The sequence below is a fragment of the Gorilla gorilla genome, chromosome 9, assembly GCF_029281585.2.
Source record: "Gorilla gorilla gorilla isolate KB3781 chromosome 9, NHGRI_mGorGor1-v2.1_pri, whole genome shotgun sequence".
NCBI lineage: Eukaryota > Metazoa > Chordata > Mammalia > Primates > Hominidae > Gorilla > Gorilla gorilla.
This window is the reverse complement of record NC_073233.2, coordinates 20,824,306-20,851,510: the sequence shown is the minus strand read 5'-3', so window position 1 is coordinate 20,851,510 and position 27,205 is coordinate 20,824,306. Positions and strand designations below refer to the sequence as shown.

General features: G+C 41.8%; 1 long non-coding RNA gene and 1 pseudogene across 1 annotated transcript in view; one reads left to right on the top strand and one right to left on the bottom strand.

Moving 5' to 3' along the window:
* Positions 1 to 27,205, top strand: part of LOC134759328 (uncharacterized) — a 73,904-nt gene continuing 46,699 nt past the window's right edge. Inside the window, exons 1-3 of the long non-coding RNA XR_010135435.1 lie at positions 1 to 100; positions 2,162 to 2,284; positions 27,008 to 27,194. This is a non-coding gene — a long non-coding RNA (uncharacterized lncRNA). The remainder of the gene's footprint in view (positions 101 to 2,161; positions 2,285 to 27,007; positions 27,195 to 27,205) is intronic.
* Positions 4,289 to 21,882, bottom strand: LOC101123791 (large ribosomal subunit protein uL13-like; annotated as a pseudogene).

Genomic DNA, 27,205 nt, shown 5'->3' with positions numbered 1-27,205 from the left:
TCTTCATGTCACAGCATGTATATGATGAATAAGATGGACAAAATCTTTGCACACATGAGCTTACATTCCTGTGACAACAACCAAATAAGGTGTTTTCAGAGTAAGTCCTGGGAAGGAAATAAATTAGGTCAATGGAGTAGACAGTGGCTGGTAGATGGGGAGGGTAATTAAGAAAGGTTTTCAGGAATTAAAGTAGTTACAAGGACCTGAGTTTCTCTGGCCCCCAGCTCCCCTGGAGGGTTGGATTGTGTATCTAGCCACTGCCTAGGACTGCCCTTTAAATCGGAAGTATGCCAACCACATGTCTGATGTGACTGCTATTCTGACTTCATCCCTATTTTGTGGAACCTGGCTGCCTTGTGCTATCTGCTTGAATTTGCCCCTGGCTGAAATCAAGCCTTGATTCTCCACTAAGTGATGGCCTTTTTAAACTTAAAAATTAGTAACTATTAATTAATGTCTGTTCACTGAACATAGAAAATGAAGAAAGGCGAAAATAAAACATCCGAGATAAATACTGATTAACATTTTGGGATGTACTATTTCAGGTATTTTTATTCTTTTTTGAGACGGAATCTTGCTGTGTTGCTAAGGCTGGAATGCAGTGGCGTGATTTCAGCTCACTGCAACCTCCACCTCCCAGGTTTGAGTGATTCTCCTGCCTCGGCCTCCCAAGTAGCTGGGATTATAGGCATATGCCACCACATCCAGCGAATTTTTGTATTTTTAGTAGAGATGAGGTTTCACCATGTTGGCCGGCTGGTCTTGAACTCCTGGCCTCAACTGATCCACCCACCTCGGCCTCTCAGAGTGCTGGGATTAAAGGCAGAGCCACCACGCCTGGCGTATATACATATTTTAATCAAAGTATGATCATAATTTGACCTTTTTATTCAACCATATAAATCAGTTTCTGTTTCAATAAGTCAATATCTGCTTCTACATTACTTTAAATAGTTTCTGTCATGCTGATGATACATACCACAATTGATTCAACCCATTCACTGGGGACAAAAGAATAATTATGACGATCAGAGCAGTAACTAACCACTGAGCACTTAACACACGTTAGGAATGATGGTGATGTTACATACAACATTTTTTTTTTTCTGAGATGGAGTCTCGCTCTTTCGCCCAGGCTGCCCAGATCTTGGCTCACTGCAACCTCTGCCTTCCTGGTTCAAGTGATTCTCCTGCCTTAGCCTCCCGAGTAGCTAGGATTACAGGCGCACACCACCACACCTGGCTAATTTTTGTATTTTAGTAGAGACAGGGTTTCACCATGTTGGTCAGGCTGATCTCAAACTCCTCACCTCAAGTGATCCACCCAGGCATAAGCCACCACACCCGACCTACACACATCATTTCTGAGGCAAAGAATGTTAAGTGACTTGCCTAACACCACTCAGATTGTAAGAAAAGAGTGCTGAGCAGAAATGACCTTTGCTAAACATGGAGTGTGGGCTAGGCTGCATACTAGTCTCAGCAGGGAGGTAACTTTTGCTATTTCCCTTAAATCTCAAAGGTTAGAATTCTGTAGCCCTTCCCTAACTGTAGTGGGAGACAGGCCTCTCTGCATGTCTGCTCCCACCAAGACTGCACATAATGTGTACAGAAATCAGGGTACTATCAGGAAGCGGGGAAATGGATGCTGGGCAGCCAAACATTGACAGATAGTCATTATTGCCTTGCCTTAGGCTGTATTCCCGTCTCATGTTCTGGTTTTTCCCCACCCTGAGCCTCTCACCTCTTACCCTCTCTGAGGTTTAGCTTCTTCATCTGTAAAATGCATATACCATGGTTATTATTATCACAGGATATTAAATAGAAATATGGCCCACCACTGGGTAACCAAGTTTTTAGGAATGAGGTGGGTTACTGGGTCCCCACCAATGCCCTTTGAAAAAGTGTGAAGGGAACAGTCAGACTTTGGGAACCTAAGAGATTGAGGAAGAAGGAAATCAAATAGGATCTGTTTTTTCTCCAAAGTCACTGAAGGAAATAGGGGAGGAGGGGATAGGACAGAGGGACCTCTAGCAACCTCATTCAGGTGTAGAACAATCACAGTGTGTGTGACAAGTCACAATTCCTTTAAAATTAACCCTGCTGGTTTCCTGGGAGAGCTGCTCACAGTTGACCTACTGGTCTCATTGATTCCCAGATAAGGCATGGCAGTCAGCCAACAGCAGGCATCATCAGAGAACTTGGAAGAGGCTTGGAGGCAGAAACTGAAGTGTGATGCTGCATATCTGGAGGATGTGAACTGTACGTTTGCACACTGACAGTAAGTTGTTGACAGCAAATTCCAAAGAGACTAAGCAAGAATGGTGGTGCTCCCATGGCAGCTAGGCCCTTAGCAAAAGCAAAGAGAATATGCTCTGGAAGGTGTTGGGGGGGGGTGTCAAAGAGCACTGGGAAGCAGTACCTAAATGCATGTTTGTGGCCCTGGCTTCTACTTAGATCTCTACCACTAACTAAGGAGAGTGGAATAGCTTTCCCTTTCTCAGACTTAATCTCCGATGGCCAGTTCACATGGCATTTCCACTATAAAGTTCACTTAAGCTCTGAATTGTTCCTTTTTCTGTGCTCACACAGCATTCTCTATTCCACCATTATACCACATAGCACAATTGAGCATGGTACTTTGCCCCACCTCTAAAATGGAGTTAGTATTTGGCCTGCGTTCCTCCCAGTACTATTCCAAACTAAGTCAGGAATAAGAACGTTGGTCCAAATGCTTGCATGAACTCACCGCACATTAATGATAACAATATGTGGGGACCACACTTTACAGTTTATAATGCGAATTGCACCCATTATCTCATTTGATCCTCAAAGTAACCAAATTATTAGGTTACTGTTTCACAAGTGGGAACACTGAGCTAAGGCAAAGTAATTGGCTAAAGTTGCTTGGCTAGTAAGTGATAGATCCAGGAATGGAATCCTGACCTCTGACCAGGGCCTGTTCTCTCTCTATTACATGTTGTTACTTTTACTGCTGGAATAATCCTTCATCCATTGAAAAATAGGCAAATAAGCAAAAACCCCTCCTACAAACTTTAATTTCTTGGCAGTTTACTTTCTCTGCCTCCTGCTTAATGGAAACCTGGCTCTTTCTCAATGCCACACGTCCCTTATATCTTCTTCCAGCTTGTTTTTTTTGAGATGAAGTCTTGCTCTTGTCCCCCAGGCTGGAGTACAATGGCGCGATCTCGGCTCACTGCAAACTTCACCTCCCGGGTTCAAGTGATTCTCCTGCTTCAGCCTCCTGAGTAGCTGGGATTACAGGCACATGCCACCATGCCCGGCTAATTTTTGTATTTTTAGTAGAGATGGGGTTTCACCATGTTGGCCTGGCTGGTCTGGAACTCCTGACCTCAGGTGATCCACCCACCTTGGCCTCCCAAAGTGCTGGGATTACAGGCTTGAGCCACCGCGCCTGGGCCTTCCAGCTTCTTGATTAGACACTGCCTTTTCTCACATCTTCCATATACTACTGGGGACTTCACTGGCAGTCTTGTCATTCCCCATTGACACTAACCTACCACATTACTTCTGCCACTTGCAAAATTTACTTGTCCTTTGAGGCTTATACCATCCAGCTCAGCCTATCAGACCCTCTGTCCTGGAACTTTGACTGTTGAATGACTGATCCAAGAATGGAAGGAACAAGAGGAAGGCCTGTGTTTGGGGCTCATGCCATCTTATATGCTATCTTTATAGGAGTCATCCTCTGACCACTTCAGTCCTTAAAGATTTTGGTACCTGGCACAAAGTCTTCTTCACTTTAAGTCTCGCTGTCACCTAGGTAACTTCACTGTATGGAACCACTTAACATCCTAGCCTCCGTATTCCTTATTTTTGGCAACAGTAACCACCAACTTACAGCCATTCCACTCATTCATTTCCATGATTATGTCCTGGACTTTTTAAAGACCTGGCACTGCTCCACTTTTGAGATCTTAAGGTCTGGAGTACTAAATCTCTGACTATCACCTCCTGGCTCCCTAGCTCTCTCACTCTTACTCCCACCATACATTCTCCTTCATATCCTGGACTCCACCAGGTCTTTGGCCTTACCATTTTCTACCAAGTTCATCACTCCTCTTGATATTTCCCTTCCCTATTCTGCCTAGACCTTATAGTGCCACATGAAGACCAACATTATCCTCTTTCTTCCACACCCACCTTGCATCAGTTCAACTATCTGCTTTCTCCACCCCCATAATGAAGCTGTTGAACATAACCCTGCAGACTGACTCTGCAGCAGTGCTGTGGTCTCCTTTTTTTTTTCTTTTTTTGGAATTAACAGTCTTTATTGGGCTCAGACCAGGAGTCCGTGGGTCTGGAGGACCTCTGTGTATTTGTCAATTTTCTTCTCCACGTTTTTCTCGGCCAGTTTCTGTAGCCTCGTGAGCTGTTTCTTCTTCCAGTAGTGGATCTTGGCTTTCTCCTTCCTCTTCTCCTCCAGGGTAGCTGTCACTGCCTGGTACTTCCAGCCAACCTCATGAGCCAGGCGCCCCAGATAGGCAAACTTTTTTGTAGGCTTCAGACGCACGACCCTGAGGGCAGCAGGAACCACCATCCGCTTTTTCTTTTCTTAGGGTGGTGGGATGCTGTCAAACACCTTGAGGCAGTCCAGGGCGGCATGGCCTCGCTTGGTCTTGTGGGGCAGCATGCCTCGCAGGGTCTGCCAGAAAATGCTGCTTGGGGCCTGGAAGTGGTAAGGGGGCCTCGGGAAGGGTTGGCGTTCATCCACTTGTGGAGGAAAACCAGGTACTTCAACTTATTTCTGTGGAAACTGCCAGAAATGGCCGGGCGTGGTGCTCACGCCTGTAATCCCAGCACTTTAGGAGGCCGAGCCGGGTGGATCACCTGAGGTCAGGAGTTCAAGACCAGCCTAGCCAACGTGGTGAAACCCCGTCTCTACTAAAAATACAAAAAATTAGCTGGGCGTGGTGGTAGGCGCCTGTAATCCCGGCTACTCAGGAGGCTGAGGCAGGAGAATCGCTTGAACCCAGGAGATGGAGGCTGCTTTGAGCCAAGATCGCATCATTGCACTCCAGCCTGGGCAACAAGAGCGAAGCTCTCTCAGAAAAGAAGAAAAGAAATTGCCAGAAATGTTGATGCCATCGCAGTGTACGACCACCACCTTCCGGCCCAGCAGTACCTGCTTAGCCATGATGGCTACCAGGAGGCCCAGGAGATGGCCTTGACCTGCACCTCCGCCATCTTCGGCAGCCACCTGGGAAAAGCGGTCTCCATTCTTGATTGGGCTCTCATAGGTATTGTGACCTTGATTATCTCTTCACAATAGATATGGGTTAATTAACAAAATTGATTAACCTATTCATGTGACAACTATTTGTCATCTGTTACATGCCAGGCAATGTGCTACATGTTAAACATGTAGCAGTAGACCAAACAGACACAGTGCCTACCTTCATGGAATTATGGTCTAGTGGAAGACAGATCCCTTGTTCACTATATACAAACATATTCAGTTGACCCTTGAACAACATGGGGGTTAAGGGGCTGACCCCCTGCACAGTTGAAAATCCACGTATAGCTTTTGACTCCCCAAAAATACAACTACTAATAGCCTACTGTTGATCTTATTGATAACATAAACAGTTGATGAACACATATTTTGTATGTTATACGTATTATATACTATGTTCTTACACTAAAGTCAGCTAGAGAAAAGAAAATGTTATTAAGAAAATCACAGGGAGCTGGGTGCAGTGACTCACACCTGTAATCCCAGCATTGTGGGAGGCCGAGGTGGGCAGATCATTTGAGGTCAGGAGTTTGAGACCATCCTGACCAACATGGTGAAACCCCGTCTCTACTAAAAATACAAAAAAATTAGCCAGGTATGGTGAAGCATGCCTGTAGTCCCAGCTACTCAGGAGGCTGAGGCAGGAGGATCACTTGAACCGGAGAGGCAGAGGTTGCAGTGAGCCAAGATCACACCACTTCACTCCAGGCTGGGCGACAGAGTGAGACTCTGTCTCAAAAAAAAAAAAAGAAAAAGAAAAAGAAAAGGAAAATCACAAGGAAGAGAAGAGAAAATATATTTACTATTTATTAAGCAGAAATGGATCATCATAAAGGTCTTTATCCTCATCATCTTCCTGTTGAATAGCCCAAGCAGCAGGAAGAAGAGGAGGGATTGGTCTTGCTGTCTCAGGGGTGGCAGAGGCAGAAGGAAATTCCTGTAAACATGGACCCATGAAGTTCAATCCCATGTTGTTCAAGGGCCAACTATAATTACAATTGTGAAGAGTGCTACCAAGGAAAAAACTCCAAGTATCATAAGAGCTTACAATAGGAAGACCTAGCCTAGACCAAAGAATCAGGGAAGGCCTCTCTGAGAAAGTGACATTTAATTCGAGACCTAAAGAAAGGGTTAAAATTAGCCAAGTGAAAGGAGTAGGAGTGAAATGGAAGTGCTCTCCTCATGCAAGGAAGAGTATCTGTGAAGGCCTCAAGGAGGAAAGGAGGAAGGAAATGAAAAAGGTTCCTGTTAGAATGTATGGAAGGTTGAGGGTAAGACTAAGAAGACAATGTGAACCAAATATTTGGGTCATTTCAAGGATTTTGAGCAAGTGTACAGTTTCATGCAAAGGGTGGCATGATCTGATACGTCCTTTTAAAAAAGGTCAGCCTGTTTGTAGTATGTTGAAAGGACTTAATGGAGGTAAGTAAATCAGATGGGAAGCTATTGTATTAATAGTTGTCCATCTGAAGGCAGATGGCTTAGTGGAGATAGATTCAAGAAACTTCTCCAAGCTCCTGAATGCCCATAACCTACTTCTGGTCCCTTCTCCACCACACCACCACTACTACCAATTTTGGCAATTGACTTGCTTCCTACTTCTTAGGAAATTTAAAATATCAGGTGTGAACTTCAATTTCCTGCTTCTACACCTACACATTTAGCTAACTATACTTCCTTCACTTCCTTCCTGCCAGTCTCAGAGAAAGAGGGTCAGATCTCCTTTCTAAGGCACATCATTCTTCCTTCCACCTTCTCCAAGACCAATACCATGCCCCTTGATTAACCACTCCCTCTCCTCTAAACACATGCAATTCTCTTCTAATAAGAAGAACAAAAAACAGGCCTGGCATAGTGGCTCACACCTGTATTCCCAACACTTTGAGAGGCCAAGGCAGGCGGATCACCTAAGGTCAGGAGTTTGTGACCAGCCTGACCAATATGGTGAAACTCCGTCTCTACTAAAAATACAAAAATTAGCTGGGTGTGGTGGCACGGGCCTGTAATCCCAGCTACTTGGGAGGCAGAGGCAGGAGAATTGCTTGAATCTGGGAGGTGGAGGTTGCAGTGAGCCAAGATCACGCCACTGCACTCCAGCCTGGGCGACAGAGTGAGACTCCGTCTCAAAAAAAAAAAGAAAAACAAAAAATCCACTCACCTCCTGTCACCCTAGCTACTACCTTATCTCTCCTTCCCTTTATAACAAAATTTCTATAGTCCACTCTTCCTATGTCAGAGATAGTGGTGTTTACCAAATATTCTGTTCTGCTCCTCACATTTCCCAGGAACTTTGCAATTAGGCAGGCTGAGGTGATTAGTATCTCACTCTGGACCAAAGTGTAAAATAGCTGGCATGTGACCTCCTAAGATCTCTTCACTTGCTGAGCCAATTGTGGAGAGGATTTTGTCTTCCAGAAGTTGCCCAGCACAGTGAATGAAAATATATTCATATCTCAGCACTTAGTGAAATTCAGAACACTGTTGTATAATTTCAGAACACCAAAGACAAAGAGAAGATTCTAGCAGGGTGTAGTGGAATCCTGTAATCCTGTAATGCCTGTAATCCTGTAATGCCTGTAATCCTAACACTTTGGGAGGATTACTTTAGGCCAGGAGTTAGAGATCAGTTTGGGCAACCTAGCAAGACCTTATGTCTACAGCAAATTAAAAAATTAGCCAGGTATGGTGGTGCATGCCTGAGTAGTCCAAGCTACTCAGGAGGCTGAGGCAGGAGGATTGCTTAAGCTCACTAGGTCCAGGCTGCAGTGAGCTATGATCCTGCCACTGCACTTCAGCCTGGGTGACAGAGCGAGACCCTGTCTCTAAAATAAAAATAAATAAATAAATAAATAAATAAATAAATAAATAAGAGAAGATTCTGAAAACTTCCAAAAAGAAACAATGGGTTGTATACAATCAGGAATCAAAATGTCTTCAGGATCCTTAACAACATTGGAATCAAGAAGGGAATGGAGCAATGGCTTAAAAATTCTGCAAGCAAATACTTCCTAAGAATTCTATACTTTTCAGACTATAATCAAGTGTGAAGATAGGATGAAGAAATTTTCTCTGAAATATACACTTTCCCACCAAAATATAGGAGTAAACAAACAAACAAACAAACAAGATCCAACAAGGAAAGAGATGAAGAGCACCTGAAGAGTGACAATCAGTAGAGATTCTAGGATCACAGCATTGCACCAGGTGTCGAGCATAACCAGGCCAAAGAGTAAGGTGATTCAAGAGAGGTTCACTGAGGAGTATCATCAGGTTAAAACTGATGAAACTACTGGAATAGATATCTCCCAAACAGGGGTGCAAACTGAGAAAGAGAAAGATACAAATTCTAGGCAACAGGGATCCCAACTCAGAAAAAGGCAAAAAAGAATTCTCAGGATGACAGGGAAGAAAAGTGCTGGGAAGACAGCTAAGCAGAAGGGCTAGGGTGCAATCAGATAAGAAAATGAGTCTCCGGGAGTCTCTAGGAGACTCATTTTCAATTTTTCAAGAAAAAATTGGAACAGACAGATTACCTGATGTAATTGACTACAAGGGAATCTGTAGTGAAAGATTATTGTAAAGTGTCAAAGAAATAACTATAGGTAACAATTACAAAGAAAATTAAGCAGGTAAAAAACCAAGGCAATTATTAGATTTAGGAAAAGCAAAAGTTGGAAAAGAAATATAATTTTGAGCAGGGCATGGTGGCTCACATCTGTAATCCTTGCACTTTGGGAGACCAAGGCAGGAGGGTGGATTGAGGCCAGGAGTTCAAGACCAACCTGGGCAACGTAGTGAGACCCTGTGTCTACAAAAAATACAAAAATTAGCCGCACATGGTGGCACGCACCTGTAGTCCCAGCTGCTCGGGAGGCTGAGGTGGAAGAATTGCTTGAGCTGGGGGCGCGGAGGCTGCAGTGAGCCAAGTTATGCAACTGCACTTCAGCCTGGGTGACAGAGTGAGACCCTGTCTCAAAAAAACAAAATATATATATAATTTTGGTGTACTTGTAATAACATAACAAGTAAATAGTTGTAAGGCATAATAATGTAAATACTAAATACTGATGTAGCGAAAAAATTGTAGTACAATTCTATTGGGAGTATAGGGGAGAAGAAGCAGATGGGACAGTGGTGTAAGAGAGCTAAATCCTGAATCCACTATACAAGAAGTCATTACATTATGTCTAAAATTGATTAATCAAAAATTAGCATTAGCAGTGTATTATTTAGGAAAAGCAGAGATATATAAATGCCAGAAGAAGCCTCTAAAATGTCACTTCCAAGATTAGGCTATTAAAAAAAAATGTCTAAAATGGTTACTTTGGAGAAAAGGGACTTGGGGAAATGGGGAGGGAGAGGCAGAACAGGGATTATTGGTTTTTGTTACAAGCTTTGTGTTTATGTGACTTTCTTTTTAAAAGCGTTGTGCATTTATTACTTTGAGAAACATTAAATACAAGTGAAAGTGTATAGAAGCATGCACAAGAAACTGCTGACATTAGGTATCCCTAAGGAGTGAAATTGGCAGGGAGAAGATTTTTATTTACCCCTTTATATCCTCTGTACTGTTTGAATTTTTACAAAAAGCATGCATTACTTTTATAATTATAATAAAAAACAATAAAACCAATGTGCCACCTCTATTTTCTGCCTTCTTGGGAATTTCATCTCCAGGCTGTTGAGACATCCAAGAAAGTTCTCACCATTACTAGGCTCAAACCCTGTCTGTAGATATGTCTCCTTTAAGCCTGAATAACAGTAGGGCAATAGGGTGGCTCTGTGTGTCCCATGTTGTGGTTTCTTTGCTCAATCAAGAGCCCATCTTAGTTGTTTGGCAAACTCTTATCTTCATGCCATCTGCAAAGGGCAGGAAGCTCTGGTTCGTCTGCTGAGTTAGCCACTGTCCTGCAAACCAAAGAGCTTCTATTGAACCATATGTTGCTGTGCGTTACATTTTTCTTTTGTGGAGTTCTCTCCTCCAACCCTCACTCTATTCCCACTATACAATCTTTTTCATGTTTCTTCTCCTCCAACCTCCCCATCCCTCCTTTCCCCAACCACCTCCTGGTATAGGCATTTCCTGGAGCATATCATAGCTGTAAATATTTATAGCTGTAAATGTTTAAGTGTGTGTTTGGGCCATACAAGAGAAAACACTCTGAAGTCAATTTCTGCATTCATAGTGTATGGTTAAAAGCTAAAGGCTGCAAGCAAACCTGCCCAACCTTCACCCCAGACAAAGACATTATCTTTACTGGATGAATCAGGAAACAAATCAGCCCTCTGCCGTGGAAAGAGACATTTTCTCCATCTTCCAAGGCTGTTTGCTAAACAAACATCCTTTATTTATTATCTGTCTATTTATTTATTTATTTTTCAAATTTAATCAACAAGTTTTTTACTGTTTCCATTACATGTAAGATTATTATACACTGGATACCAGGGGTCACAAAGGTTGACTAAATGGTTTCTGACTTTGGGGTGTAATAATTGTTCACCAATAACTCTGTAGTACAAGACATATGAAAAATCCTATATCAGTTGGGAGCAGTGGTGCATACCTGTAATCCCAGCTACTCTGGAGGCTGAGGCAGGAGGATTGTTTTGTTTTGTTTTGTTTTGTTTTGTTTTTTCTGACTTCTTGAAATTCTTTTTTTTGTTGTTGTTGTATTATACTTTAAGTTCTAGGTTACATGTGCACAACATGCAGGTTTGTTACATATGTATACGTGTGCCATGTTGTTGTACTGCACCCAAGAACTTGTCATTTACATTAGGTATATCTCCTAATGCTATCCCCTCCCCCCTCCTCCCAACCTCATGGCAGGCCCTGGTGTGTGATGTTCCCCACCCTGTGTCCAAGTGTTCTCATTGTTCAATTCCCATCTATGAGTGAGAACACGTGGTGTTTGATTTTCTGTCCTTGTGATAGTTTGCTCAGAATGATGGTTTCCAGCTTCATCCATGTCCCTACAAACGACATGAACTCATCCATTTTTGTGGCTGCATAGTATTCCATGGTGTATATGTGCCACATTTTCTTAATCCAGTTTATCATTGATGGCATTTGGGTTGGTTCCAAGTCTTTGCTATTGAGAATAGGGCCGCAATAAACATACGTGTGCATGTGTCTTTATAGCAGCATGATTTATAATCCTTTGGATATATACCCGGTAATGGGAAGGCTGGGTCAAATGGTATTTCTAGTTCTAGATCCTTGAGGAATCACCACACTGACTTCCACAATGGTTGAAATAGTTTACAGTCCCACCAACAGTGTGAAAGTGTTCCTATTTCTCCACATCCCCTCCAGCACCTGTTGTTTCCTGACTTTTTAATGATCACCATTCTAACTGGTGTGAGATGGTATCTCATTGTGGTTTTGATTTACATTTCTCTGATGGCCAGTGATGGTGAGCATTTTTTCACGTATCTGTTGGCTGCACAAATGTCTTCTTTTGAGAAGTGTCTGTTCATATCCTTTGCCCACTTTTTGATGGGGTTGTTTGATTTTTTCTTGTACATTTGTTTAAGTTCTTTGTAGATGCTGGATATTAGCCCTTTGTCAGATGGGTAGATTGTAAAAATATTCTTTCATTCTATAGGTTGCCTGTTCACTCTGATGGTAGTTTCTTTTGCTGTGCAGAAGCTCTTTAGTTTAATTAGTCCCATTTGTCAATTTTGGCTTTTGTTACCATTGCTTTTGGTGTTTTAGTCATGAAGTCCTTGCCCATGCCTGTGTCCTGAATGGTATTGCCTAGGTTTTCTTCTAGGGTTTTTATGATTTTAGGTCTAACATTTAAGTCTTTAATCCATCTTGAATTAATTTTTGGATAAGGCATAAGGAAGGGATCCAGTTTCAGCTTTCTACATATGGCTATCCAGTTTTCCCAGCACCATTTATTAAATAGGGAATCCTTTCCCGATTGCTTGTTTTTGTCAGGTTTGTCAAAGATCAGATGGTTGTAGATGTGTGGTATTATTTCTGAAGGCTCTGTTCTGTTCCATTGATCTATATCTCTGTTTTGGTACCAGTACCATGCTGTTTTGGTTACTGTAGCCTTGTAGTATAGTTTGAAGTCAGGTAGCATGATGCCTCCAGCTTTGTTCTTTTGGCTTAGGATTGTGTTGGCAATGTGGGCTCTTTTTTGGTTCCATATGAACTTTAAAGTAGTTTTTTCCAATTCTGTGAAGAAAGTCATTGGTAGCTTGATGGGGATGGCATTGAATCTATAAATTACCTTGGGCAGCATGGCCATTTTCATGATATTGATTCTTCCTATCCATGAGCATGGAATGTTCTTCCATTTGTTTGTGTCCTCTTTTATTTCATTGAGCAGTGGTTTGTAGTTCTCCTTGAAGAGGTCTTTCACATCCCTTGTAAGTTGGATTGCTAGGTATTTTATTCTCTTTGAAGCAATTGTGAATGGGAGTTCACTCATGATTTGGCTCTCTGTCTGTTAATGGTGTATAGGAATGCTTGTGATGTTTGCACATTGATTTTGTATCCTGAGACTTTGCTGAAGTTGCTTATCAGCTTAAGGAGATTTGGGGCTGAGACGATGGGGTTTTCTAGATATACAATCATGTCATCTGCAAACAGGGACAATTTGACTTCCTCTTTTCTTAATTGAATGCCCTTTATTTCCTTCTCCTGCCTGATTGCCCTGGCCAGAACTTCCAACACTATGTTGAATAAGAGTGGTGAGACAGGGCATCCCTGTCTTGTGCCAGTTTTCCAAGGGAATGTGTCCAGTTTTTTGCCCATTCAGTATGATATTGGCTGTGGGTTTGTCATAAATAGCTCTTATTATTTTGAGATACGTCCCATCAATACCTAGCTTATTGAGAGTTTTTAGCATGAAGGGCTGTTGAATTTTGTTGAAGGCCTTTTCTGCATCTATTGAGATAATCATGTGGTTTTTGTCAGTGGTTCTGCTTATATGATGGATTACGTAGATTGATTTGCGTATGTTGAACCACCCTTGCATCCCAGGGATGAAGCCAACTTGATCGTGGTGGATAAGCTTTTTGATGTGCTGCTGGATTCGGTTTGTCAGTATTTTATTGAGGATTTTTGCATCGATGTTCATCAGGGATATTGATCTAAAATTCTCTTTTTTTGTTGTTTCTCTGCCAGACTTTGGTATCAGGATGATGCTGGCCTCATAAAATGAGTTAGGGAGGATTCCCTCTTTTTCTATTGATTGGAATAGTTTCAGAAGGAATGGTATCAGCTCCTCTTTGTACCTGTGGTAGAATTTGGCTGTGAATCCGTCTGGTCCTGGACTTTTTTTGGTTGGTAGGCTATTAATTATTGCCTCAATTTCAGAGCCTATTATTGGTCTATTCAGGGATTCAACTTCTTCCTGTTTTAGTCTTGGGAGGGTGTATGTGTCGAGGAATTTATCCATTTCTTCTAGAATTTCTAGTTTATTTGCATAAAGGTGTTTATAGTATTCTCTGATGGTAGTTTGTATTTCCGTGGGATCGGTGGTGATATCCCCTTTATCATTTTTTATTGCATCTATTCGCGTCTTCTCTCTTTTCTTCTTTATTAGTCTTGCTAGCAGTCTATCAGTTTTGTTGATCTTTTCAAAACACCAGCTCCTGGATTCGTTGATTTTTTGAAAGGTTTTTTGTGTCTCTATCTCCTTCAGTTCTGCTCTGATCTTAGTTATTTCTTGCTTTCTGCTAGCTTTTGAATGTGTTTGCTCTTGCTTCTCTAGTTCTTTTAATTGTGATGTTACGGTGTCAATTTTGGATCTTTCCTTCTTTGTCTTGTGGGCATTTAGTGCTATATATTTCCCTCTACACACTGCTTTAAAGGTGTCCCAGAGATTCTGGTATGTGTGTCTTTGTTCTCATTGGTTTCAAAGAACATCTTTATTTTTGCCTTCATTGCGTTATGTACCCAGTAGTCATTCAGGAGCAGGTTGCTCAGTTTCCATGTAGTTGAGCAGTTTTGAGTGAGTTTCTTAATCCTGAGTTCTAGTTTGATTGCACTGTGGTCTGAGAGACAGTTTGTTATAATTTCTATTCTTTCACATTTGCTGAGAAGTGCTTTACTTCCAACTATGTGGTCAATTTTGGAATAAGTGTGATGTGGTGCTGAGAAGAATGTATATTCTGTGGATTTGGGGTGGAGAGTTCTTTAGATGTCTATTAGGTCCACTTGGTGCAGAGCTGAGTTCAATTCCTGGATATCCTTGTTAACTTTCTATCTTGTTGATCTGTCTAATGTTGACAGTGGAATGTTAAAGTCTCCCATTTTTATGTGTGGGAGTCTAAGTCTCTTTGTAGGTCTCTAAGGACTTGCTTTCTGAATCTGGGTGGTCCTGTATTGGGTGCATATATATTTAGGATAGTTAGCTCTTCTTGTTGAATTGATCCCTTTACCATTATGTAATGGCCTTCTTTGTCTCTTTTGATCTTTGTTGGTTTAAAGTCTGTTTTATAAGAGACTAGGATTGCAACCCCTGCTTTTTTTGTTGTTTTCCATTTGCTTGGTAGATCTTCCTCCATCCCTTTATTTTGAGCCTATGTGTGTCTCTGCATGTGAGATGAGTCTCCTGAATACAGCATACTGCTGGGTCTTGACTCTTTATCCAGTTTGCCAGTCTGTATCTTTTAATTGGAACATTTAGCCCATTTACATTTAAGGTTAATGTTGTTATGTATGAATTTGATCCTGTCATCATGATGTTAGCTGGTTATTTTGCTCGTTAGTTGATGCAGTTTCTTCCTAGCATCGATGGTCTTCACAATTTGGCATGTTTTTGCAGCGGCTGGTACCAGTTTTTCCTTTCCATGTTTAGTGCTTCCTTCAGGAGCTCTTTTAGGGCAGGCCTGGTGGTGACAAAATCTCTCAGCATTTGCTTGTCTGTAAAGGATTTTATTTCTCCTTCACTTATGAAGCTTAGTTTGGCTGGATATGAAATTCTGGGTTGAAAATTCTTTTCTTTAAGAATGTTGAATATTGGCCCCCACTCTCTTCTGGCTTGTAGAGTTTCTGCCGAGAGATCCACTGTTAGTTTGATGGGCTTCCCTTTGTGGTTAACCCGACCTTTCTCTCTGGCTGCCCTTAACATTTTTTCCTTCATTTCAACTTTGATGAATCTGACAATTATATGTCTTGGAGTTGCTCTTCTCAAGGAGTATCTTTGTGGCATTCTCTGCATTTCCTGCATTTGAATGTTAGCCTGCCTTGCTAGGTTGGGGAAGTTCTCCTGGATAATATGCTGAAGAGTGTTTTCAACTTGGTTCCATTCTCCCTGTCACTTTCAGGTACACCAATAAGACGTGGATTTGGTCTTTTCACATAGTCCCATATTTCTTGGAGGCTTTGTTCGTTTCTTTTTACTCTTTTTCCTCTAAACTTCTCTTCTCGCTTCATTTCATTCACTTGATCTTCAATCACTGATACCCTTTCTTCCACTCGTTCGAATCAGCTACTGAAGCTTGTGCATGTGTCACGCAGTTCTTGTGCCATGGTGTTCAGCTCCATCAGGTCATCTAAGGTCTTCTCTATGCTGTTTATTCTAGTTAGACATTCGTCTAATCTTTTTTCAAGGTTTTTAGCTTCTTTGCGATGGGTTCGAACATACTCCTTTAGCTCAGAGAAGTTTGTTATTACCAATTTTCTGAAGCCTTCTTCTCTCAACTCATCAGTCATTCTCTGTCCAGCTTTGTTCCATTGCTGGCAAGGAGCTGCATTCCTTTGGAGGAGAAGAGGCGCTCTGATTTTTAGAATTTTCAGCTTTTCTGCTCTGGTTTCTCCTCATCTTTGTGGTTTTATCTACCTTTGGTCTTTGATGATGGTGATGTACAGATGGGGTTTTGGTGTGGATGTCCTTTCTGTTTGTTAGTTTTCCTTCTAACAATCAGGACCCTCAGCTGCAGGTCTGTTGGAGTTTGCCGGAGGTCCACTCCAGACCCTACAAATATCCTTTAAAAGATAGTTTAGACTGGGTGCAGTGGCTCATGCCTGTAATCCCAGCACTTTGGGAGGCTGAGTGGGCAAATCACGAGGTCAGGAGTTCGAGACTAGCCTAGCCAACATGGTGAAACCCCATCTCTACTAAAAATACAAAGAATTAGCTGGGTATGATTGTGGGCGCCTGTAATCCAAGCTACTTGGGAAGCTGAGGCAGGAGAATTGCTTGAACCTGGGAGGCGGAGGTTGCAGTGAGCCAAGATCGTGCCACTGCACTCCAGACCAGGTGACAATGCAAGACTTCATCAAAAAAAAAAAAAAGATAGTTTAGAACAAAGATGATACAAGATATGCAGAAATTCCGTGGAGAATTGTCTCCCAAGACTGACCCATATGAAATAATACGTTTGTCGTTTTAAGCCATCAAAGTTTAGAATAATTTATTATACAGCAATAGATAGTACACCCATATATTTTTATCTCTAGTGCTTTGCTCCTTTGTATAGATCTAGATTTCTATTTGGCATGATTTTCCTTTTGATTGGAGTATTTCCTTGAACTTTTCTTGCAGTGCTGTTTTGCTGATGATAAATTTTTTCCGTTTTAAAAATATGTCTCAAAGTCTTTATTTCTTCTTTGTTTTCTGTTAAGCAGCTGTATTGGGGTATAATTTACATACTGTAAAATTTACCAATTATAAATTTATAAATTCAGTCATTTAGTAAATTAATAGAGTTGTGTGACTATCATCACAATCCACCCAACAAGTTTTCCACCACCCAAAAAGTTTCCCGATGTGCATATAATAATTAATCTTCACTTCTACCCCAACCCAAGCAACCAGTTAACCTGCTTTCTGTCTCTTTAAATTTGTTTTTGCCTATAGATTTTATATAAATAGAATCATACATGTAATTTTTTTGCTTCTAGCTTCTTTCACTCAGCATCATGTTTCAAGGTTCACCAATATTGTGGTATGTATCAGTAGTTTATTCCTTTTAATTACTGAATAATATTCCATTTATAGATATACTACATTAGGTTTATCCATTCACCACCTGATGAACATTTAGTTTGTTTCTGTTTTTGTGAGGGGCTATTATGAATAATACTGCTATGAACATTTGCATATATGCCATAAGGTAGATATATGTTTTCGTTTATTTTGGTTAGATTTATAGAAATTGAATTGCTGGGTTGTACTGCTGAGTTTGTGCCTACTTTTTTTTTTTTTTTTAATAGAGACAAGGTCTCAGTATGTTGTCCAGCCTGGTCTCAAACTCCTGGCCTCAAGTGATCCTCCTGCCATGGCCTCCCAAAGTGCTGGGATTATAGGACTCAGCCACTGTGTCAGGCCTGTGCTTGTCTTTTTGAGGAACTGACAAACTGTTTTCTAAATCAGTTATACTGGTTTACATTCTCACGAGCCATGCATGGGGGTTCCAATTTCTCCACATTCTCACAAACATTTGGTATTGGATATTTTAGGTTTTTTTTTTAAGGTATATCTTTTTTTTTTTTTTTAAGAGGTGGAGTCTCACAGCGTTGCTCAGATTGGCCTTGAATTTCTAAGTTCATGCAATCCTCCCGCCTCAGCCTCCTGAGTAACTAGGACTACAGGTGCATGCCTGGATTATCTTTTTTATTATTGCCCTTCTGGTATGATGGCATTGCATTGTGATTTTAATTTGCATGTTATTGACAAAGATGTTGAGCATCTCTTCACATGCTCATTAGCCATCTGTTTTCCTTCTTTGGTGAAGCGTCTCCTCAAAATTTTTGCCCATTTAAAAATTGAGTTATTTTTCTTTTTTGTTATTGAGTTGTAAAAGATTTTTATAAATTCTGGGTACAAGTTCTTTATCCCAACCTATGGCTTCTGTTTTCATCTTCTTAATGGTATCTTTTGAATGCAAAAGTTTTTTATTTTGATAAAGTCCAATTTATCAAAATTTTATTTTATGGCTTGTACTTTTAGTGTCATGTCTAAAAGTTCTTTGCTCAACCAAAGGTCATGATTTTTTTTCTCCTATGTTTTCTTATAGATGTCTTATAGTGTTAGCTCCAATGTCTAAGTCTATAATCCATTTTGAATTAATTTTTGTATATGGTGTAAGGTAAGGGTTTGAGTTCATTTTTTTGTGCATGGATATTTAATTTTCCCAGCACCATTAGTTGAAAAGACTATTCTTTCCCTCATTGAGTTGTCCTTGCTCCTTTGTTTAAATCAAGTGACCATAAATGTAAGGTTTTATATCTGGACTATTATGTTCCATTAACCTATATGCATATCTTTCTGCCACTACCACTCTCTTGATTACTGTGACTTCATAGTAAGTTTGATTGCCTTTATTTATTTATTTATTTATTTATTTACTTATTTTTCCAAAATAGAGTCTCACTCTGTCACCCAGACTGGAGTGCAGTGGCATGATCTCGGCTTACTGCAACCTCCGCCTCCCAGGTTCAAGTGATTCTCCTGCCTCAGCCTCCCAAGTAGCTGGGATTACAGGTGCACGCCACCATGCCCGGCTAATTTTTGTATTTTTAGTAGAGACGGGGTTTCACCATGTTCGGCAGGCTGGTCTCGAACTCCTGACCTCAAGTGATCCACACACCTTGGCCTCCCAAAGTGCTGGAATTACAGGTGTGAGTCACAGCACCTGGCCAATTCCCTTTATTTTTGAAAGACATTTTTTGTTAGGTATGGAATTCTAGGTTGGCGTTTTTTTCTTTCAGCACATTAAAAATGTTACATTACTCTTTTTGGGCTTGCGTAATTTAAGATGGGAAGTCTGATATCTTTTTTTTTTTTTTTTTCAGAGATGGGGGTCTTAGTTGCCCAGGCTAGAGTACAGTGGCTATTCACAGGTGTGATCATAGCACACTGCAGCCCCAAACCCCTGAACTCAAGTGATCCTCCTGCCTCAGCATCCCACGTCATTTTGCTCCTCTCTGCAACATCTTTTTTTCTCTAGCTGTTTGAAGATTTTCTCTTTATCACTGGTTCTAAGTAAATTGATTATGGTGTGCCTTAGTGTGTTGTCTACATGTTTCTTCTGCTTGGGATTCATGGAGCTTTTTGGATCTGTGGGTTTCCAATTTTTATTAAATTTGGAAATTTGGGGCTATTGTTTCTTCACGTATTTCTTCTGTCTTCTCCCTGTCCTTTCTTTTAGGATTTCCAATTATACATATATTAAGGACTATTTAGTTCACTGATGCTCATTCCTTGTTTTACATCTTTTTTCCTATGTTTTATTTTGGATAGTTTCTATTGCTATGTCTTCGAATTACTAATATTTCTTCTGCAACATCTAATCTATTAGTACCATCTAGTATATTTTTTATCTTAATATTGCAATTTTCATCTATTTAAGTTTGATTTAGGCCTTTTGTGCATCTTCCTTCTCTCTCCTCGACATGCTCATGCTTTCCTCTGTCTTCTTAAACATCTGAAATGTATTTATAAAATCTGTTCTATTGTTCTTATCTTCTATCATCTGTGTCATTATGGGCCTGCTTCTATTGATTGATTTTCTCCTCATTATGGACCATAATTTCCTGCTTCTTTGCATGTCTGGTAAGTTTGAGTCAATGCCAATATTATAAGCTTTACATTGCTGGGTGCTAGACTTTTTTATTCCTTAATTGTTTTGAGCTTTGTTTCAGGATGCAGTTAACTTGCTTGGAAACAGTTTGATGCCTCTGAGGTTGCTTTGAAGCTTTGGGAGCACAGTACATTCTAGGAGTAATTTGGCTCCTTTATGAGGCAATATCCTTGTGGGTATTTTTCCCATGCTCAATGTATTATGAGATTTATTCACCCTGGTTGTTAGGAATATGAACTATTTCCAACCTTGTGTGAACACCAAGAATTATTCCACCTGTTTCTGTGAAGTGTGCTTTCTCCAGCCTCTAGTAGCTTCCTCATATGCATACAGTCTTTAGTACTCAGATGAAGACTTAATGGGAACCCTTTGCAGATCTCTAGAGTTCTCTCTATGCAAATTTCTCCCCCTGATACTCTGCCCTGTGAATTCTAGCCATCTTGGCCTCCCTGAATAATCAGCTGTCTCCTCAACTCAGAGAATCTTCCAGCTCTGCCTAGGTTACTCTTTTATGCACTACAGCCTGGAAACTGCAGACAGTAAGCTTGTGCAGTATTAGGACTCATTTTTTTCTCTCTCTCTCTTTCAAGGATCAGTGTCCTGCACTATCAGAAACAGTTATGTTATAATTTTGTTGGCTTTATAATTGTTTTTTTTCTTCTTTTTCTTTTTTCTTTTTCTTTTTTTTTTTTTTTTGAGACAGAGACTCACTCTGTCACCCAGGCTGGAGTGCAGTGGCGCTATCTTGCTCACCTCAACCTCTGCCTCCCGGGTTCAAGTGATTCCCCTGCCTCAGCCTCCCTAGTTGCTGGGATTACAGGCATGTGCCAACACGCCTGGCTAATTTTGTATTTTTAGTAGAGGGGGGTTTCTCCACGTTGGCCAGGCTGGTCTCAAACTCCTGACCTCAGGTGATCCACCTGCCTTGGCCTCCCGAGTGCTGGATTACAGGTGTGAGCCACTGCACCTGGCTTATCGCTTTATAATTGTTTTAGGCAGGAGGTTAAATCCAGTGCCTGTTATTCTTTCTTGGCTGGAAGAAAGTCTTCTAATAGCCTTCTAAATTTTCCCCAGGTATTCTTTCTCATTGTTCAAATTTGGTCCACATGCACTGGAGTGGACTGGGAACATTGAGATAAACAACTGTAAAATAGAATATAAAAGCACTTATAATCTCCAATAGTAATAACTCTGATAAATGTAAAAACTCCCATAATTCCTCATGCTGATAACTCTGATTAATGTTTTGTGTATTTTATATTTCCTTCCAGTCTTCTTTCTGTCTTTTGATTATGTATGGTTTTTACATCAGTCCTCTGCTTACTTGGCCTCTTTTTAGCCTTTGACACTAATGATTACTCCCTCATTCTTAAAATTTTGTACACTAGGCCGGGCACGGTGGCTCATGCCTCAAATCCCAGCACTTCGGGAGGGCGAGCTGGGCGGATCACCTGAGATCAGGAGTTTGAGACCAGCCTGACCAACATGGAGAAACCCCATCTCTACTAAAAATACAAAATTACCCGTGTGTGGTGGTGCATGCCTGTAATCCCAGCTACTCAGGAGGCTGAGGCAGGAGAATCGCTTGAACCCGGGAGGCGGAGGTTGCCGTGAGCCAAGATCGTGCCATTGCACTGCAGCCTGGGCAACAAGAGTGAAACTCCATTTCAAAACAAAACAAAACAAAACAAAACATTGTGTACTATTAGCTTCTAGGAGATACCTCTCCTGATTTTATTTCAATCCTTTCAACCCCTAAGAATCCCCTCTCACAGTCTTCTTTACAAATTCCTCTTCCTCCATGTCCCCTTAAATATTGACCTCTTTCTTGCTTCTCTTCTCACTGGATATCTAAATTCTCCCTTAGTGATCTCATCTGTTACCCATGACTTCAGTTGTCTGCTTGTGACTCACAAATTGACATTTCTAAATCTCTCTCCACAATGCTCCAGACCTATATAGTCAATTGCTTGATGTATATTTCTACTTGGACATCTCACATTGTGTCTCAAACACAACTCATCTTCCTCCAAGAACCTAAACTGCATCATGGTTCCATCTCAGTGCATGGCACTATCATCTACCTTACTTCTCAAGCTAGAATCACAGAAACTATGCTCAACTCTTCCTTCTTTCTTCTTTTTAACCCCCACACATTTAATGAGGGCATCTGATTTTTTACTAGTTTATCTCCTAAATATCTCTTTTCTTTAAGCCTATATACTAGTTTCCCATACGTTCCTATTGTTCACACTTTTTTCTCTCACTTGAACTGTTGCAACAGCCACTTATTTGACCTCTGGATAAGTGCCGGATGCATTGTGGTCTTTGCAAAACATCAGTTAAATCATGTCACTCTCTTGTTTAAAGAGCTCCAATAGTTCCCCTTTACTTATAGGATAAAAGCCAAAACCTTTAGCTTAGTGTGAACAAGGCCCTTCACCGTCCACCTCTAAACTCTCTTTCAGCCTTGCTCCTGGCTGATCTCATGTGTATCATTCCCCAAATACAGCATCCCCTCTGCCTTTGTGCTGTTCTTTCTGCCTGGTAAGTCTTTCTGCATCTTCTCTGTTTGATAAATGCCTTCTCATCTTTCAATATATATCTTAAGTGTCCCCTTCTTCAGTGAGTTCCTCCCTGAACCCGTCAAGAAGTGCTTCCCCTCCTTCCTCTCATGCTCTGCCAGTTCTTTCATCCAGCCACTACTGCACTTGTTACAGTGCCCTGTAGTTATGCATTTACATCTATTCCTCCTGCTAGACTGTGTACTCTTTAAACAGTGGTCATCTTCTTCCTCTATGTACTTATCTCTCTAACAAGGGCTCAGTATCATAGCCATTCAATAAGTGTTTATATAATACTTGGTTTCCTAACCTGAGGTCCATGGATAGGCTTTGGAGGGCCTCTAGAACTCCATAATATTGCATATGAAATTATGTGTTTTGAGGGCATTTTCCTGGAAGATTCATTCTGGTCACCAGATTTTTCAGGGGGACCCTAGATTAACAAACAGTTAAGTATCCCTACCTTAGGAGAAAACTGTAGCCAAGGAGTTGGTTTCGGAAACCTAAATCATAGCCAGAGCCTAAACTTCACATTGGGCTTGATATGACCTTTTGCTGCTGCTGATGTCAGTCAGTCCTGTGATGAGGAGAGAGAGCTGGAGGGAGGGGCATACAGCAACTCTCCACTGCAGGTGGGAACATTCAACATTCTCAACTCTCAAAGCCCATGACCCTTCTCCCCCTACTTCCCACCCCCAGCTTTCTCTTTCATGCTCATGAGCACACATCCTACATGAATGCAAATTTGAAACTCAAACACACACACATACACTTCTGCATGCACACAAATACACACACAAACACACAGCCAGGCATGCACACATGCATTCATCCACACGCACACAGACAAACATGTGCAAACCGGCCACATACACATGGGCACTCTGGATAATACACAGCTTCACTCCTGCATGGTCCATGTGAAAACACACACACACACACACACACACACACACACACACACACACATCCATGCATGTGAAACTCATGCGACCTCCCTCCTGCTGAGAGCGAGTGCTGCCCCTGGCATCAGGCCCGTGGAGACAGCCGAGTGGAGCCATCTGTCGGGCTGAGGTTCCTGAGCGCCGCCCATCCTGCCTGAGCTCAGCTGGTCGGCATGCCGGGCATGCAGCCTTGCTATTCTCTCCGGCTGAATCATACTGAGTGAGCTGGCCCAGCTAGGGTTTATCAAATCGGAACAGAATTTTGGCAAAACAGATGACTTGTGAGTTTGGTATTTGTGGACTTGGGAGGTGGAGACCTGTGGGGTGGGGGAGGAGGGGGGAAAGGAAAAAGGGAGAAAAATTGCTTCTGGATACACTGAGATATGCTGGAGAACTGAGTTCAAGAATGTGGCAGAGGAGCTTAGGTGCCAGATGTAAAGTCAAAAAAACCCTATTCAAGTTCCAGCTCTACCACTTAATAGCCACGTGACTTTGAACATGTTAATTTACCTCTTTGAGCCTCGGTTTCTTTTGTTTGTTTTTGTTTTTTTGAGACTGAGTGTCGCTCTGTTGCCCAGGCTGAAGTACAATGGCACAGTCTTGGCTCACTGCAACCTCCACCTCCTGAGTTCAAGCAATTCTCCCTGCCTCAGCCTCCCCAGTAGCTGGGATTACAGGCATGCACCACCACGCCTAGCTAATTTTTGTATTTTAGTAGAGACAGGGTTTTGCCATGTTGGTCAGGCTGGTCTCGAACTCCTGACCTCAGGTGATCCACCTGCCTTGGCTTCCCAAGGTGCTGGGATTACAGGTGTGAGCCACCACGCCCGGCCTGAACCTTCTTGGTTGCTTTTATAAAATTGATCTAATAAAATCACCTAACTCATATGATTGATAACAGATTTCTGTGAGACAGTACTTATCAATTAGTACAGTGCCCTGGCACGTAGTAAAGACTTAATAGACAGTAGTTATTACAGTCAGAGAACATGCAATTTCAAAGAGAACATATAGACCAACTAGCCCAACCTGGTCATCCCTTTTAACCCACCAACCCATCCCCGCTGGGCAACCAGGCTTGGTACCCTAACATGGTTCCCAGTCTTCACCTGAAAACCATATGCCCTCATCAACCTTGTGCTACATTGGACACTTGTCTGGCTTCCTGGCTACTGTTCATCACACTCCCCTTTTGACCTGAGAACCAGCATTGCCCCTCCCATACCAGCCTTCCCCTCTTCTGCTTCTAGCTGCTCAGCTCATGCAGCTCCCACCACACCCATTACCTGGTTTGAAATGATAATAATAAAAACAATACCAATACATGGAATTTATTAAGCCCTTATTGTGTGCCAGAAATTTCCAAAGCAAGTCTAATTTAGTCTTCACAACTTTATAAGTAGACACTATTATTATCCCTATTTTACAACTGAAGAAACTGAGGTACCAAGAGATTAAGTAATTTGCCCAACATAAGAGATCAAGTGTAAAGACAGGCTATTATCTCATATATTCTAAGAGATAATAACTGACAATTAAACCATGTTATAATGCTGAGGTGCATTCTGATTTCAGAGATGTTTAAAATGTGGGGCGGGGGGGGAGGTGTGGAAAGTACATTATAGAAACAATTAAAATGGGACCAGGATTTGACCTTGGGAAGTCAATCTGACTCAAGGGTCTGTACCACACTGTAATGCCCTCAATATCCCACTTATTGCACACCCTATGTAACAGACATTGTGCTAACTTCCTTTTTTTTTTTTTTTTTTTTGAGACAGAGCCTTACTCTGTTGCCCAGGCTGGAGTGGAGTGGCATGATCTTGGCTCACTGCAACCTCTGCCTCCTGGGTTCAAGCAATTCTCCTGCTTCAGCCTCCCGAGTAGCTGGGATTACAGGCATGCACCACCATGTCCAGCTAATTTTTGTATTCCAGTAGAGACGGGGTTTCACCATGTTGCCTAGGCTCCTGACCTTAAGTGATCCTCCTAACCGCAAGTGATCCTCCTGCCTCAGCCTCCCAAAGTGGTGGGATTACAGGCATGAGCCACGAGGCCCCGCCACATTGTGCCAACTTCTTAATATGCATTACCTCATTCAGATCTTATTAACCATCCTTGTTCTACAGATGAGGAAACTAAGGCTCAGAAAAGTCATGATTTGTCCAAGGTAACATCGTGTCATGAAACTGGTGATAAATGCCCGGCCTGTCTGACTCTGCAGTCTGCTCTTAGCCATTATGCAACTCAGATACCTGCTCTCTGCCTAGGTGGTAGTTCCCACAGCTTCCTCCAGAGGATCCTTCAGGCTGGCCATGGGGCTGAGCCACAGCTGCTGTCCTGGTGACTTCCAACCCCAGACTTCATTTTCTCTCTATGTGGAGGAGAGGGAGTTTGTTGGGAGGAGGGGCACAGTCCTGGACTGAAAGGCAGAACACTGGGGTACTCGTGCTGTTCTGTCTGGGCACTGTGATCTCTCTCTCAGCAGGTGTCTCTTGTACTGGGTAACATGCAATCGGTAACATGGGAAGAATTGTCCTATTCCTGGTCCCCACCAAAATTAGTATACTCTTTCTGAGATTATATGTGAAAGACATCTGAATAAAGGGTTAGTACATTACTAGATTATGGGTCTAGCCCCTGACCAATGTTCCAGCCTTAATTCCCAAAATTTCCCACCAAACTTGGAAAATCTCCAAAGTATCCCTGCCTCTCTGCCTCTGTTCATGCCTTTCCACATTATCTGAAAGGCTTTTTCATCTTCACCTACCATAATTCTACTATCCAGAAGACCAAGTTCATAGACTTTCTCCTAAGAGGCGTTCATGGACAGCTGTCCTTGAAATGATCCATTTCTTCTATCTAATCTTTGACTGTAAGCTCTCAAGAAAGGCATCACTCCTGGCCTTGCCATAATTATTGGTGTATAAGACATCTCCTGTATGGAGGACATGTTGGTTTTTGCCTGCCCAGCATCATCTCCCACTTTGGTAACAGCAACTTGATTTTCCTCTGGGGGACCACGTTCCCTCACTTTTAGTCGATATGATTTGGATGGGGTTAACCCCACCTCAAAATCCAGAGGCAGGCATGTGACTTAGGACTTTTAAATCAGAGTCACTGTGAAGGGTTCTGTGAAGGGCAGATGAACCGTTGGGAATTACTTTTGCTGGAAAGATTGGAACAAGCAGCTCTAATTGCTGTGATTGGATGCAAACATGGAGCTGTGAAGTACTTTCACATGGAAAAAAAAATCCTGAGAATGCAGCTACACAAGAGCAAGTTATAGAAAGAGATGTAATTTTGAGAATAATATTGTTGGAAATCCTTGGATCTTAGATTCAGTGATTCCTGAAGCTGGAGGTAATCTTAAGCCTGGCTTCCTGACACACTCACTGGTAAGTGGAGTTCGATAGCCATAACTGACTTAGACTAATTGGGATCTAAGAGGATCCACCTCTGGAATTAGAGATTGAGCCCAGCTTTCTCCTGATCACATGCCTGGGGCAAATTAATTCTGCCCCCTACCCACATTCTCTTTTTACTTCTTAAACTAGTTTGAGTTGGGTTTCTGTAATATATAATTGAAAGATACAAACCCATCTTCAATTTGTTTATAAACTTCCAGAGGACAGAAGCCTGATCTTTTTAACCATGTAACTCCTTAGGGTGTAGCACAGTTCCTGATAAGACAGAGGGCGCTCAAGGTGTGATGTTTGATGGATGGATGCTCACTTCATTCAATCCCACTTTTCCTGAGCACCTACGATGAGCTAAGCTGAGCACGGGAACCACAAGGAATAACCGATCGAAGTGCTTGCCCTCAAGGAGTTCTGAGTTTAGTAAAAGGAGAAGGTATGAAAACA